The sequence below is a fragment of the Durio zibethinus genome, chromosome 13 (genome assembly GCF_047325235.1).
Source record: "Durio zibethinus cultivar Kanyao isolate XHJ-2024 chromosome 13, ASM4732523v1, whole genome shotgun sequence".
In the NCBI taxonomy this organism is placed as follows: Eukaryota; Viridiplantae; Streptophyta; class Magnoliopsida; order Malvales; family Malvaceae; genus Durio; species Durio zibethinus.
In genome coordinates, this window is record NC_143174.1 from 9,769,444 (window position 1) to 9,787,332 (window position 17,889).

At 27.6% G+C, this 17,889-nt stretch overlaps 1 pseudogene; it reads left to right on the plus strand.

Annotated features, from left to right (window-relative positions):
- Positions 1 to 11,055: 11,055 nt before the first annotated feature.
- LOC149515308 (uncharacterized) lies at positions 11,056 to 11,817 on the plus strand (annotated as a pseudogene).
- The last annotated feature ends 6,072 nt before the right edge of the window (positions 11,818 to 17,889 follow it).

Below are 17,889 nucleotides of genomic sequence, written 5' to 3' on the forward strand. Positions count from 1 at the left end.
CTAAAGGCTTTTTAGTAATATACCTTCTCACATGTATGAAGAGATGCAAATGAAGCTGCTCATGTACTAGCAAACTTTGTGCTAGAATAAGTAAATAGGTTTTGGTGTGAGGAATGCTGACCGCCTATTGAAACTATTGTTGCTAGTGATTGCAATATTTTTATGATTTATGAGTAATGAAATTGAATGAGTATTCTTACAAAAAATTTATTATTTTACAACTAGATCGTATGATTAGTATTTTAAATTTACAATGTTTTTATTCAAACTACCTAAACACTAATTTAATTCATACATGAATAATACATGTTAATTGAGTAAGTTGAGTTGAGTTTGGATTGCGTCAGATTAGTATGGGTTATTTTAAAACGTAAAATTTTGGGTCAATTTTAGGTTGGACTGTCTTGGTTTTGGGTTGTTCTAGGTTTGGGTCTCGTATCGGTTTGAGCATTTTGGATTCATGTCAATTTTGGTTCAATTCATTTCAGGTTTGTCATCTGGATTATTTGAGTTTGGATCATTCAAGTTCGAGTCATTTAGGATTTAATTTATTAATTTTTAGAATCGAATTAGATTAAATTTAAATATATTATTTGATCGAATTTAAGTAAAATTTTATTATAATTTTATTAAAAGATAAAAAGTAAAAAAATATTTTAAATATTAATATTGTAATTTGTTTACTTTAAATTGAGGTTAAGTTTTATATAATGAAAAAAATGTGATTTTAGATTTGATAAACTTAAAGACGATATGATAACGTGACATCAAAATGATATGGAAAAAATTAAATGAGTTTTAGAGAAATGTATTCCTTGTCTAGCCATATCAATATAAATTTAACACATGTAAGACACAAAAAATACATTTAATTAAATTGTGTCATACGGGTACATGTATTAGACACAAGAAACATGTTTAAAGTGTTTGATATGTTTAATAAGTTTTTATATTTATTTTAATTTAATATAAATATATAAAAATATTGTTAATTTTTAATTATAATACACAATTAGATAATTAATATAATCGTATAAAAATTATTTTAAATATTTATTTATGATAAACATTTACTATAAATTATTTTTTATATAAATAATATAACTATAATATAAATAATCATTTTATTATAATTGTAACTCATTATTTAATAGTTGATTATTTTGGATTTAATTATGATTGTAGCTTATTATATAATTTATTCTAAATTATATGATTAAAAATTATAACATAAATATAATGTATATATTCAAATCAATGACTTGTTTTATATGTTTTATTCTAAATCACATGATAGTTGATACTATGTATAATTATAAGAGATTATATAATTTATTTAAAATGATACATTGATATGTATCTATACCCATGATAATTAAAAATATATAATTTATACTAGTTTGATATTAAAAATATATACTAGTTTGATGATTTCAATAATTTAAATGAGTTATCATTTGTATTATATTTCTTATTTTTGTTAAACTAATGTTTTTAATTAAAATCATACCTAATTTAGTTTTGGGTTATTTTCAATTAATTTTTCAAGCAATTTTGATTTCAAATAATTTAAAGCTATTTTTATTTCAATTCATTTTCTGTTCTAGTCAATTCGGATTTGGGTTTATTTGGGATCGGGTCATTTTCAGTTTTGAGTTGGGTGGGTTTAGGTTGTTGACTCTTTATGGTCAAATTGAACTAAGCTAGGTTAGAGTTAGAATTGACATGTCTAGTTAATACTAAACATCATTCAATTACATTATATAAATTTAAAGGTTAATGTTTGGAATGGCTCATGAGTTATAATGAAATATTTAGTCTGGTATCTTAACTTTAAAAATTTTTAATATGATATTTGAATTCTAAATTTTTTTAATTAATATGATACTCATCCTTAACATTTCTAATTCCAAATGATGGCATATGGTGCATAAACAACCCTCGAAGTATAATATTAATTAATAAATTCATAGTTTAAATATTTATTAGAAAAATTTTAAACTTCAGATACATATGCTATGAAAGAAAATCTAAGTCCATATTTGGATTGAATGGAAGTGAGCAAAAAGAAAGGAAAGTAAGGAAAACTAAAACATTTTCCTTATTTGGTTTTCCTTTTAAATTAAAATAAAGGAAAGGAAAGGAAGTTGAGTACCCTTCCATTTTCCTCAAAACTCCATTTTTTAATTACTCCAAATTGGAGGAAAAACTAAGAACAAGAAAATAGTAAAAATTTTTTTAATATAAAATAACATTTATACCTTTATTTTCTTTAATTATCAAAAATACATTATAAGCTTTACAAATGGTATTAATACTTATTTTTTTTTTATCAAACACATGTCCTTACTTGTTTTGCTTTCTTGTAGTTTTCATCAATTTCCTATATTATGGTCTTCAAATTTATTTTTGGATTTTTTGTATGTATATTTTTTTGTTCTTTTTTCTTTCTTTTAGAATTTGTTTATTTTATATGAAAATAAACTTTTAAATTATTATTGGTTTAGGTAACTTACTATTGTCCATAAAGACAAAAAAAACATATTCTACATTTTATATATTTTATTTTTATTTCACAAATTTGGGGGAAAAATATGTATATGAAAAAATAAGTAGAATTGGAGAAATTATGTATATATTAATGGAGCTTGTTGAACTTGGAAAAAAGTATTAATATAAATTTATAATTAATTTTATTTATTAAGACATATTTAGATTCTTAAATTTTCTCATTAGCATTAATTTTAAAAAATTTAAGTAATTCCAAACAACATTGTTTTATGGATTATAAAAATTCATCTCTTTTATTGACTTTTTTCTTTTTTTTTTTACTTAAAACAATTAATTTTTAAATTATTCACATAAAACAAAACAAACTCTCATTGTTCAACAAACAACTCACTACAAGAAAATAGAAGATTAGTGGTAGTTTTATAATGACGTTTCACTTACTAACACTACTAGCTTCCGTGTTTTAATAAAACTTAAGGCATTTATTATCAAAATGCCACTAAATATTCAAATAACGAAATTATTAATTATAAATGTCACCCAAGACTTGATATTAGCAGCGTTTATCGACTAAAACGCCTTGAATAATCTTGTCTTAAAAATTTGAGTGAATACTAAAGGCTTCTTTTTATAGAAAATGGCTTGAATAATCCAATTAAAAAATTGATAAGGAATTACTGAAGGTGTTTTTGGCAAACAATACCTTGAATAATCCCCTCATAAAAAATGCATGCAATTATTTAAGGCCTTTTCTACAAGAAATGCCTTTAATAATTCTAGGAAAAAATTTCACAGGATTATTGAAGGTGTTTTTTGTCAAAAACGCATTCAATAAATATCCTATGAAAATTTTAAGATCATACAGATGTTAACTATAAGGTGGTAGGTTCGATCACTCCCTTTAGCCTTTTTTAGGTTTTTGAAAGGATTATTTATAATGGATTATTCTAGATTTTTTTGGGTAAAAACACCTTCACCAATTAATTTAAAAAATTTTAGAGAGAATATTCAAGGCATTTTCAGCAGAAAAACACCCTTAATAATCCACAAGCAAAATATGGAACGGATTCTTAGAGGTGTTTTTTGTCGAAAAGCACCTTTAATAATCCAATTAATAAAATTTTTAGTTGGGATTATTGAAGGCAGTTTTTGTAAAAAATGCATTCAATAATCCATATAAAAATATTTGAATAAATTATTAAAGGCAGTTTTGGTCAAAAACACCTTTAATAACATTTTGTTAGGGATTATTCAAGGCACTTTCTTGCTAAAAATGGCCTTAATAATCCATAAGAAAATATGGAATGGATTCTTGAAGGCATTTTTGGTCGAAAATGCCTTTAATAATCTAATCAATAAATTTTTAGTTGGGGTTATTAAAGGCAATTTTTGTAAAAAATACCTTCAATAATCCATACAAAAAAGTTTCAACAAATTATTGAAGGTGTTTTTGTCTTAAACGGCATTTAATATTCCACATAATAAATTTTAAGATAGGATTATCGAAGTCAGTTTTGATAAAAAATGCCTTCAATAACATTTATTAGGGATTCTTCAAGGTATTTTCTTGGTAAAAACGCATTTAATAATCAATAAGAAAATATGGAACAAATTCTTGAGGCTTTTTTGGCTAAAAATACCTTCAATAATCCAATTAATAAATTTTAGTTGGGATTATTGAAGGTAATTTTGGTTTAAAATGCCTTCAATAACATTTTGTTAGGGATTATTTAGGCATTTTCTTGCTAGAAACGCCTTCATTAATCCTATCAAAAAAATTTTTTTTATTGTATATGTGAAGTCAGTTGTAGGTTTATGCCCATAAAACATTTGGTTTATGTATGTGATATTACGAATTACATTTTGGAATTTGCATTATGAACATTGTTGTATTTCAATAAATTGACCACACATCCTAATTTAAAACTGAAAACATTGTCATATTAATATACTTTTCTCAAATAATTGAACTTAATAATATATTGAGTACACATAGTGTATTCATATAAAACAAATATATACCAATAATATTAAACCAATACCCTAATCTACAAACTTATATTATCCATTCAACATGGCATGTTAAAAACATTATAACAATTTGTTCCTCATATATTTACATTCAGCCAACAATGTCCAACCTCAAGGTTTATCAATAAATGATAATACATACTCACACCATTCTTTACAGACTTCATCCAGTTCCTCTATCATGAAACTTTCTTTTCTCTCCCACTAAAAGAAAAACCAAAAGTAAATGTTAATAAATGAGAACATAATTTAGCTTTTTATGTTTTTGAAGTTATAACGAGTTTATGAAATTTATACTAACTTTGAATGATGTGGTCATAAAATCATATAAAACTATCTTCCGCATAAAACAAAGGACATAATATCCACATTCAGTATTTATGGGTTGATGAGATACTTGAAAATTAAATTGAGTGGGTTTAGGAAATATTTATCTACACAAACTTAGCATAAAAGAATAAATTTCACATTTACTGGTAATGACACCCATTTTTTCTTTGCCTTCTTATTGAATGCAGATATTACCCTAAATTGAAAATAAAAAAAATTACTTAATACATAAATAAAATTACTTATGAAGAAACAGAGATAGATAATATAATTAGAAAGTGTAGTACTTCTTTATAAAAGCTTGAATTTCGGGGTGAGACATCGCTGTTAGATTAACTGAATTAAGTAAGTGTAGCATTAAGGATTTGGTATCAATCACATTAAGCACCCAATGACGACTACAAAATAATAACAATGGTATACTCAGATTAGGCATCATATCAGATTTGGGTAAGGTTGAAATAATTATTTGTATGAATATAACTTACTATGCATTATACGGGAGTAAAAAATAATCAGCCAATCTTTGTATGCATTCAATCACATGATTAGCATGATAAGCGACTGTGCCACTCTGCTCACTAATGAAGTTGGGATCAACGAATGTAAACTTGTTGGTCAACCGTCTAGCCTTGAGCTCTCTATATAGAAAGCTGCACGATAACAATCAACAATACTAATTAGTATTACACCATAAAATAGGTTAATACATATTGAGTGCACATATTTGTATTTATAATCTGACATTATATAAGCAACAATATCAACAGCTAAAATTTCATCCAGTTCAAAAAATTCTTTCATCTCATCCGTACCAATGAAAGAAAATGATGGTTTATCAAATAACCCTTCCTCAGACTCAATGGTTATGAAGTTTCTTCCGGATAAATGCTTGAGTGAATACTTAGTTAACTCATTTATGGTGGCTTGAGCAAGGGTCATACTCTAAGTCCCAACATCCTGCTACATTATTTAATGAAATATATGTATTAAAAGTAAATCAATAAATATAATAAACAAATTAATATTAAACTTATAAAAAAAATCATACTTCATGACTGGTAGGGGAGGTTAGGTTCATTGCCTAACTTGCAACGAAAGCTTATCCTATGTGTATGACGCTCTATTCAACTGGCCTACAAGCATGCTATGCTACATTGCTACCAACATGGCCTCCAAAGTAGTAAGTCTTTGTTGTTGCTCATGAGGCATTGCTCTTAGTCAGCAATTCATTGTTGTTGTTGCTCAATGATTGCTTCATATTGTGCATTACTCATTTGCAGGGTTTTGGGTTGATTATGCCAAAACTTTGATGGCAACACAAATTTATCAACCCCACGAACTCTACCAAGCCTTTCTTTAGCGCCTAATGCTAAAGACAATTGATCATTGTCATACTGAGTTGCTAGTTCACCGGATTTAACTTTGGTAGCATAATCATCCTAAAAGACAATAATAAGATAGGCTGTAACAACAAATCTATATAAGTGAGTATAGAGTCATGCGTACAACCACAATGCCAATCATACATGATATTAAACAAGCAGTTATACATACAATCTTTTTAGCCATTTCTTTAGTTACTTCATCTGCAAAGGATCCATCATTCCATAGATGTCCTTATTTCTAGACATCTCATTTGGAAACTTTGGTACCAGAGCTCATTGATTTCTATTAAATTACTGTAATATAAGAATCAAAATGTATGAAATAAATGTTCATAAATATTCATTAATGAGTATAAAACAAGTATACGAATGCTTACAAGCTCATACTTGAATTTGCATATCCCTTTCTCACTGTTCGATGGTGATATAGTTGTTTGGCCTAAATGTTTCATTACTTTTCTTTGATTTTCTACAAAAGAAAAAAATTACATCAATCACATATGAAGATGTCAACTATATTGCATAAATCTTATAAACATTTTTTTTGGAAATGGGTTTGTGTACTGAAAAATCTTTTGATAGCCAATCTTGAACAAAATTTGTCCAATCTTGAACAAAATTTGTCCAATCTTTAACACTTGTTACATTTGCATATGACGTAGGTAAAACAACTAATAAATCACATTGATCATCCGTCGGTAAAATATATTGGGTTGTTAATATGTTTTTAAAATCTCTGAATGCTTTTCTAGTAGATTGTAACACAATCTTTTTATAATCAATTGGGACGTCGAACCATTCCTAAAAATTAGTATGAACACATTGAATTTCAATTAAATGATCATTTAACAAATTTTACAAAATAGTTGAATAAACATACCACAACCGACTGCATATACTATCATTTAGATTAATAGAAACTCATCGTCAATTGGTGTACATAATTGAAATCCTACTATAGACGATGGCACCAAATGAGTAGCCAACTTGGCAGCTCCTTCAAACATAGGTTGCCCACTTTGATTGAAGTTAACGTGAATTTTCATGTCACTCACTTTAATTTGTTTATTTTGTCCTTTTCCTTTTCTTTTTTGGCCTACAGGTGTGTCTTGTGTATGTTCAATAGAAGAAGAATTATGTTGTTCAGAGTCCATAATACCTACGATTTTGATCATAATTATACGAAATACACCAAAATGACCATATTAATTTAACATTATATGTAATTAAATAATATTGATACCATACTATATACAGAAACACCATTCAACAAACCAATCAATAATGTGTTTAGAAACACCCTTTAGCAAACCATTCAGAAACACCATTTAGCAAATCATTCAGTATACGATTCAGCATACCAATATCATACAATACCATTCGGCAAAATAATATCACACAATACCATTAAGCAAACCACAATATTTAAAGAAAACTACATAGAAATAGTATACATGCAATGAAACGTGCTTGGATGACTATGGTTATGGTGAAATGAATAAAAATATATATGCATATGTAAATAGTAAGGAACCAAAAAAAAAAAAAAACCTCTATCGAATAATCTAAAAAATATAGTAAACAAAAAAAATAAAAAATATTAGTAAACAAAGAGTGCATGCCGTTGATTTGTTGAAGGTCGGTGGTAACAATAGAGATAAAGAAACCAAAAGTTTGAAAAAAATGTGTTTATGGGTTTGGCTTGGTTGATTAATGCAGCTTTTAATCATTTTTTGTACAAATAGTTTGTGATTCCGATGTTTAAGGCAGGGGAATGAATATAAAAATTATAAGTGAGGGCATTTTTCTAGAAAAAATGCCTTCGATAGTCCCTTTAAAAATTTAATTAGAGATTATTGAAGGCGTTTTTTACTAAAAGACGCGTTTAATAATCCTAAAAAAATTTTTCAAAGGAAATTATTAAAGGCATTTTACCTCAAAAAATGCCTTCGAATAATTCTAAACAAAAGTTATTGAAGGTGTTTTCAGTAGAAAACCACCTTTACTGATATTCCTGTGATAAGAATGGAAGGTATTATTAAAGGCTTATTATGTAAAAAATGCCTCCAATAATTTTTTTTAAAATATTATAGCAAATTAGTGAATGTATTTTTCTAGTAAATATGCCTTCAATAATCTCCTTAAAATTATTGAAGGCATATTATATGGAAAGATGCCTTTATTAATCCCATACAATTTTTCAAAGAAAATTATTGAAGGCATATTCAGCAAAGAACGCCTTCAATAAATTCCTTCAAAAATTAGAACAAATTAGTGAAGGCATTTTTTTGGAATATTGAAGGCGTTTTTCACTAGAATATGCCTTTAATAATTGTAAAAAAGTTTTTTTTTAAAAAAATTGAAGATGTATTCAGCAAAAAATGCCTTCAATAAATTTTTTCAAAAATTAAAATGAATTAGTGAAGGCATTTTTTTGGAATAAATGCCTTGACTAACCGTCTTGCAATTTAGTAGTGGAATATTGAAGGCATTTTCTACTAGAAGATGCCTTTATAAATCCTAAACAATTTTTCAAAGGAAATTATTAAAGGTGTTTTTTCTCAAAAAATGCCTTCAATAATTATCTACAAAAATTATTGAAGGTGTATCCAACAAAAAATACCTTCAATAAATTCCTTCAAAAATCAGTATGGATTAGTAAATGTATTTTTGTGGAATAAACGCCTTCAATAAACATATTAAAATTTTAATAGTGGAATATTGAAGGTGTTTTCTACTAGAACACGCTTTTAATAAACCCAAATAATTTTGAAAATGAAATTATTAAAGGTGTTTATTAAAGGTGTTTTTTCTCAAAAAATGTCTTCAATAAATTCCTTCAAAAATTATAATGAATTAGTGAAGGCATTTTCCTGGAATAAATGCCTTTAATAACCATCTTAAAATTTTAGTAGTGAAATATTGAAGGCATTTTCTACTAGAAGATGCCTTTAATAAACCCAAACAATTTTTAAAAGAAAATTATTGAAGATATTTTTTCTCAAAAAATGTCTACAATAAATTCCTTCAAAAATTATAACGAATTAGTGAAGCCATTTTTCTTGAATAAACGCCTTCAATAACTATCTTAAAATTGTAGTACTAGAATATTGAAAGCATTTTCTACTAGAAGATGCCTTTAATAAATATTTACAATTTTTTTAAAAAAATTATTGAAGGTATTTTTTTCTCAAGAAACACCTTCAATAATGTTGTACAAAAATTATTGAAGGCGTATAATACAAAAAATACCTTCAATAAATTCTTTAAAAAATTAGAATGAATTAATGAAGGCATTTTTTTGGAATAATCGCCTTCATTAACCCTCTTGCAATTTTAGTAGTGAAATATTGAAGGCAAATAATGCAAAAAATGCTTTCAATAAATTTTTTCAAAAATTAGAACGAATTAACGAAGGTATTTTTTTAGAATAAACGCTTTCACTAACCATCTTGCAATTTAGTAGTAGAATATTAAAGGCATTTTCTACTAGAAGATGCCTTTATTAATCCCAAATAATTTTTAAAAAGAATTTATTGAAAGTATTTTTTCCCAGAAAATACCTTTAATAATTTTCTCTTAGAAATTAGAGAGAATTATTGAATGTATTTTTAGTAGGAAACAGCTTTCACTGATATTCATTGATAAAAATGAGGAAATTATTGAAGGTGTATTATGCAAAAAATGCCTTCAATAAATACCCATAAAAATTAGATAAAATTAGTGAAGGCATTTTTAAGGTGTAAACACCTTTAATAATTACCTTAAAATTTTACTACGACTCTATTGAAGGTGCCTATAATAGATTCAAAAATTATTTAAGAGGAAATTATTGAAGGCATTTTTGTTAGTAAATGCCTTCAATAATCCGATCCAATTAAATTGTCCCCAAACTTCACGTATCTAATCACAAACTTCAAGCTTCATTTTCGTTATTATACTATTTCTTTTTCCAGACCAACTACAATTTACTTTCCTTTTCCTTCAGCTTTTAGTATTCAAGCTTTGTTTTTTAGAACCTTATTTCGATCTCGATATTCTTTTTGGTTTAAACAATTTTCTCGAAAACCCACCTTCTTCAAATACCCATTTGTAACCCATCATCCACTTCCCTTTCTCTTTCATTTTTTTTTTCGGGTTTGCTATATACTTGTTTTACCTTATTTCACCCTAACTACAAATACTCTAGGGTACTGTCTACGTTAGCAGCAGAGTTTTAACATTCATAATATCAAGTAGCTGATAAAATCTTCACAACAAGGAGTTATGGTCTTTTGTAAGTACTAGTCTTGTTATTATCTTTTGTTTAAAACATAGTAAACTAAAGTATTTTACATATTAATTTTCATATAAATTATTTATATACATTTAGTCTGATAATGCAGCAAGTACTTAATGGATAAGAGTTGGATGCAAAAGTTAAGATTAAGTTAAGAGTATAAAGATGAAGTGGAAAATTTTCTTAATTTTGCATTTGAGAATACAAGTGAAGATAGCATGATATTATGCCCATGTGTGAAGTGTGCTAATATTGATTGGCAAATGCGTGAAGTTATTTTCGAACATTTAATCTGCATTAGATTTGTCTCAAGATATATTAATTGGTATTTTTATGGAGAGTCTATATTGTTAAGGTTTTCCACTAGAGTTCCTTCAACTTTAAAGGCTCCTCAACACTAATAAGATCCTTTTATAGCAGATGACATTAAAGGCATGTTGCGAGATGCTGTTAACATTTGTAACCAATATTTTCATATCTCCTCAAAATGATGGATTTAATTAGTATAATGTTAAAATGAATGAATTTGGTGAACCTGGGATAAGTGTAGGTCACCAACAACCTAGAGGAGAAGTATCAAAGTTTTATAGGTTGCTTGAGGATATGAATGAAGAACTTTATGAGGGATCAAAGCATTCAAGGTTATCTTTCTATGTTCGTCATTTTCACTTGAAATGCTTATGTGGATGGATGAAAAACTCTCTGATTTTATTATTAGAGTTTATGAAAGAAATGTTTCCTTTTGTAAAAATCTCTCAATCTTGTAAAGAATCAAAAAAGATAATTAAGGATTTAGGTCTCGATTATGAGAAAATTCATAGTTGTTCCAATGATTGCATGTTGTATTGGGGTGATAGAAAAAATCAAGAATCTTGTCATTTATGTGGTATTTCTCGTTGGGTGGATAAAAACCCTGATGAAAGGTTGAATGAGAATGGTGATGAGATCTATGTCAGAAAGAAGCTTGTTAAGCTTTTACACTATTTTTCATTAATACCAAGACTTCAATGACTTTTCATGTCTTCCAAATTTATAGATTCAATAAGGTGGCATTATGAGAAACAAACGGATGATGGATCATTGAGACATCTTACAGATTCTTTGGCATGGAAATCATTTCATTCTAGGTTTTCAGACTTTGCATTTGATCGTTGAAATGTTATGCTTAGACTAGCATCTGATGGATTCAACCTATTTAAAATGATAAGTACTTTTTATAGTACTTGACCAGTTATATTGATTCCTTACAATTTGTCACCATGGATTGCTATGAAGTAATAGTCATTTTTATTGTCTATGATGATTCGCAGGAAAAAAAGTTTGGGCAATGATATAGATATCTGCTTACAACTTCTTATTAAAGAGTTAAGCAATTATGGGAAAGAGTTGAAACCTATGATGCATCAAAAAAAGAAAACTTTAATATGCGTGCTACTTATTATGGATTATCAATGATTTTTCTACTTATGCAATTTATCTAGTTGGAGTACAAAAGGTCATTATGCTTGTCCATGTTGTGCTGCACAGACATGTTCGAAGTGGTTACCTAATGGGAGAAAATTCTATTATATGGGACATCATTGATGGTTAGATGATAATCATTGATTTAAATTCTAAAAACATCTCTTTGATGGAACTGAAGAGTTGAGGAGATCGCCTTTACCAATTAGTGGGTCTAATATCTTGTCAAAGTTAAAAGATCTCAATTTCACTTATGAAAAAATGACTTTATCAAGTAAAAGAGTGAGGGACATCTTTGAAGGTGTCTGGCCTTATATTATGCAAGTTGGTGATATTGATACTCAAGTTGGTGATCTTGATGTTCAAAGTAATGAAAAAGACGATGAAAAAGATGACCCACATGAGTTTAAGTTGTGAAAAAAAAATATTTTTGAGTTGCCTTATTGGGAATATAATTTATTATGCCATAATCTTGATTTGATGGACATAGAGAAGAATTTTTATGAAAATTTTATCAGGACAGTTCTCAATGTGAATAGAAAATCAAATAATGACTTAAAAAGTTGGCTTGACCTAGTTGATATGGGGATTCATCTTGACCTTCATCCGAAGTTGCTTCCTAATGGCAAATATCAGTTGCCTTTTACTTGTTTTAGGATTTGTAAAACTGAAAAAGATATGTTTTGCAAGGTTTTGAAAAATGTCAATGTTTTGGATGGCTATGTGTCAAATATATCGAGATGTGTGAATCTGAAGGAACGAAAACTTTCTTCATTGAAGTCACATGATTATCACATTTTGATGTAAGACTTACTTCTAATTCCTTTACGTTCATCAATGTCAAAGCAAGTCATTTCTGTGATGAGAAATGTCTATGTGAATCTCTATGTGAGAAATGTATGAATATGAAAAAGCTTGACAAACTTCAAGATCGAGCCGCGATTACTTTTTGCCATTTAAAGAAGATTTTCCCTTCAAACTTCTTCAGTATTATGATGCATTTGGTTATCTACCTTCCATATGAAGCAAAAGTCAGTGGGCTGGTTTATTATCGATGGATGTATTTTATTAAAAGGTATTATTGTTAATAGATTGATTAGGTTGTTATTGATGATTATGCCACTCTAGTTAGAAAGATATATGACTAATATTTGATGCGATAGGTTTTTAGGGAGGTTAAAGTCTTATTATCGTAACAAATCCTATCCGGAAGGTTCTATTGCTAAATAATATTTAGCAAAAGAGTGTATGACATTTTGTTCTTATTATTTGGAAGATGTTGAAATGAGATTTAATAGACCATCAAGAAACATTGGTATACAGCATACTGATAGTTATCTTTTTCAAAGTTTTGGACAACCAATAGGCAAAACTGAAATGGTAGAGTTAAATGATAAATCTTGGGCACAAGCACATCGGTATGTTATTTTTCATCATGACTCAATTGAATTGTTTCACACGTAAGTTTTTTAGCAAGAAAATTATTCATTCCATTAAGCATAATTTATTGTATTTTTTTAATTATTAATACTTTATCATGATGTTTTATAGTGAGTATAGAAATAATTTGAGAGCTCCTACACATTATCGATGATCAAACCCTCAAGAGCTTGATAAGTTATTTACCGAAAACTTTCATGAATGGTTAGGAGCAACTGTAAGTAATACCATACTTCCCGTTATGATAAATCCATATAAAATGCTTACGGTATAACTTACATTAATAACATATATATATATTTATTCCACCTTTATAGGTTTAAAGTGGAATGCTTGTTAGTGAACAAGTGAAGTGTCTTTCACAAGGTTTGAACCGAATTGTGAAACGATACAAAGGTTTCATCATCAATGGATTTAGATTTCACACTAAATCCCGTGAGAGATTTAGAATTACATAACATTCAAAGTTGTTGTTACTTCATCAACTACTACCTATGCTAGTGCTAGAAACACAAAACTTTTAGAGGAAAATGTTGACTATTATGGCATCATTGATGGCATCATTGATGACATCATTGAGTTGGATTATTATGGCAAGTGGAAAGTTGTCTTATTTTGATGTGATTGGACTGATGTGAATAATGCGAAAGGTATTCAAAAAGATTAGTATGGATTTACACTTATCAAATTTTCTCAATTAATTAACACTAGATAATAGCTTATCGATGAACCTTATGTTTTTTCATTTCAAGTCAAACAAGTTTTTTATTCTGAAGATCCAAAGAATTGGGTTGGTTTGTTGTTTTTTGAAACACACCTAAAGACTTATTTGATATGGGGTAAGATACCAAAGATGATGTTAAACATGGAACTGAATGTTATCCTTTTGCTAAAGAAAACTTGGATGAAAATATCTCCAGTGGGTTACGAAAGATGTTACTGAAGACATTTATGAACCATGATGGATCATCTATATTTTGTAATTCTAATGTTAAAGACATAATGTAGTAAATGCTTGTATGTAATTAATGTCACATTCGCTATTGTATATTTATTGTATTGTAAATCATACATTATCTTTTAATGTAATTAAATAGATATGTTCTTTATATATCATAGGTTATGATTTTTTAACTTCTCAATGTCTTTATATATGTTCTAAACTAATATCTTTTATATATTCTTATTTATGATACAGGTAAGTTACAATGTGAAGGAGTAGATTAAAAGGAATACATATTAGAGATATTAGTTTAGAACCGTCTAGGCACCTATTGATATTGGTTATAAACTGAATTCTTTAAAGGGGAATGAACGTACTGTCAAATCTAACTCAGTCACTTTTAACCTTTCAACAACTATTGGATCTGGCAATATAAGAGGTCCAGGTTTAGATAGTATCCCATCAATTGACTATACTTTAAATTTGAATGCAGGTATCGTATACCTCATATTTAGAATTCGATTATAATGATTAAAGTATTGGCATTTTACAAATTAATTTTTTTTTTTACAGTTGATAACAATGATCAACGGAGGTTCAGAAGCCAAACAACTTTGAAAGAACTATTTGTACTACCTTCGAACGAGAGTATTGTAGTGTCTGCAAACTCGGATAGGTAACCAATTGGTAAAGAGGCTCAACTGTTGGTTGGATTTCTAAGCATGCTTGGCCGTAATGGAATGAAATTACCTATTCCTTATGAAACACGGCATAAAGTTCTAGCAGAAGTTATGGCCAATGCTTTAAACTTTATTGAGGCATTAGTATAATTAATTACATATAAAAATATAATTATTTTACATTTTGTTTACTTATTCAAACTTTTCTTATTGTATTACACAGTTAAGATTAGTACTTTAAATACCAACTTCATTTGTGCTTAAGTCATTGGAAAATAAATGGAAAGATTATAAGCATAATTTAAAGAATAAGTATTTTGACCGAAATACTACTATAGAGGCGATGATGAAAAATTTACCCCGTAATGTGATTAGGTGGCAATATGAATAATTAGTTAGATTTTGGTTCTCAAGAAAAGAATAGGTATTAATTTATAACTTTGTATAGTAAAATGAAATAATGAAAGTATTTTATGCTTTAAGTTGGTAATATTTGTATTTCTATCATATACCCAATTATTTTCTATGGCAAGAAAGAAAACATATTAGGATTGGTAGCAGAAAGCAACAAAAATATACCCACACAAGTGGATCAAAAAGTTTTGTAAGAAAGCAAAAAGAAATAGTAAGTTTATAATTTTTAACTTATTCCAATGAATGAACTTTTTGTGCCATTAAAAGGTAAATATACAAATTAACAGTTAGTGTTTTGTTTTAATAGTTTTGATAGTTTCAATACATGATATTAAACTTATCGAAAGTATTGAACTTAGTTGACACGGATGATATGTATGAAAAAGTTATTGTTTACATCTATTTAGGTAAAAATATAAATTTGTTGTTATTGTTCTATTTTAACAGTTTGGATAGCTTTAATACTTGATATTAAACTTATCCGATAGATTGAACTTGGTTTCTATTGTTAATATAGGTGAAAAAGTTGTTGCTTATGTCTATTTGAGACTATTTTTGCCTTTAAAATGAAAAAATAAAAATTAAGCATTTGGATGGCTTTGAACAGTTTGAATAGCTTCAATCCATGATATTAAACTTGTTCAAATAATTGAATTTGGTTTCCATGATCGATATGTGTGAAATGCCAAAATACTTTTATTGTTTGCGTCTGTTTAAGACTATTGTGTTGTTAATGGGCCAAAATATAAATTTACGATTATATTTATATTTTAACAATTTTAAATAGATTAAATACATGATATTAAAATTTTTAAAAGGAAAATTTTGAACTTGATTGACAGGCTTCTTATGCATGAATAAGTTACGGTTGATATGTATTTAACAATAACATATGTTTTTGTATAGAAGATTGAGATGGGTGGTAAAATTGGACATGTGGGACTTTTTCACTTAACACACATAAAAAAAGACGGATCTTATATGAATATCGAAACACAAAAAATTGTGATAATTTGTAATATCTATTTTAATAGAAAGCAAATGTTTACTTTTTTTAACATGTTATCAATTAATCATTAAACTTGATAGTTATATATGACTATTTTACAGGAGAAAGCGAAAGAGAAAATGGTTGTTGAGATTGAAGCAGCATTTGATGGTTTTGTTAACATGCAAGAATTGAAAAATCAGATATTCATAGAAGTGCTGGAAAAGAAAAGCATGGATGGGTCCGAGGCCTTGGATTGGGTCCAACACTATTTACCTACTATGGACATAGCTCTCAGCAATTTATATTCTCAATAAGTCATTCTTCATGAGACATTTCGATATTGAGAGAGGAGTTGCAAATTATGCAACAACGTTTCCAACAAATGGAAGCAGAAATAGAACATGGTGTGCCAAAATTGAGGAAGAACGTGCTAGAATGAGCAAGAGCATGCAAAATTTCAACAGTTGCATGATCAATTCGATAATCTTATGAATTTTGTGCAATAACAATTTCCAAGAACTGATCTTGGTGGTCCAACAACTAAGGGACTATATTTACTAAATATTTATATTTTTTAATATAAAAAAGCTTACTATGAAGTGTTAAAAATTGTATAGTATTATTCAGCAGGTTCTTGAATACGCTAGTGACAAAGGTGAAAAAATTCCTTCATCAATTGGCAACCTTAAAAATATATGCAATCATCAATTTCATACATTTTAATTTTTTTTGTTAATGTATTAAAAAAATTTGAATGTTATTGTACTAATTATTAAATTTTGTGGTAATTAGCTGTATATTTAAATGTGAATTAAGTGTTTATTAATTTAGTTTCTTAATTTAAGTTTGTTTTTATTTCATTAACATTTCTTGTTAATAAAAATAATAAATATTAATAGAAATTTTTTATTTAAAAAAATAAATTTCTTAATTTCATGGTGTTCGCGTTCAAGAATGCCACTAAATGAATAATTTAGTGACGTTTGTACCATAAAATACCACTACAAGTAGCGACACTCTTATCAACAAATGCCGCTAAATTAGCAGCGTTTGTATGGTAATTTAGTGGCATTTTTTTTATATAAATGTTGCTAATTTAGCGACATCTTATCATTTAAACACCACCACAATATCGGTGTTTTTTTGATAAAAAGGCCACTAAATTAATAGCATCTAAAAAATACAAACGTTGCTAAAATAGTGACATTTTCTAGACACAAACGTCGTTAATTTAACGGCATCTTATAATTTAAATGCTACCATAATAGCAGTATTTTTTTGATAAAAATGTCACTAAACTAATGGCATCTCAAAGATACAAATGCCGGTAAATTAACGACGTTTTATTTCCCTGATGAGTGTATAGCCAACACTTTGGCTGAAGTTTTTTGCAAATGCCGTAAATATTTTAGTGGCGTTTA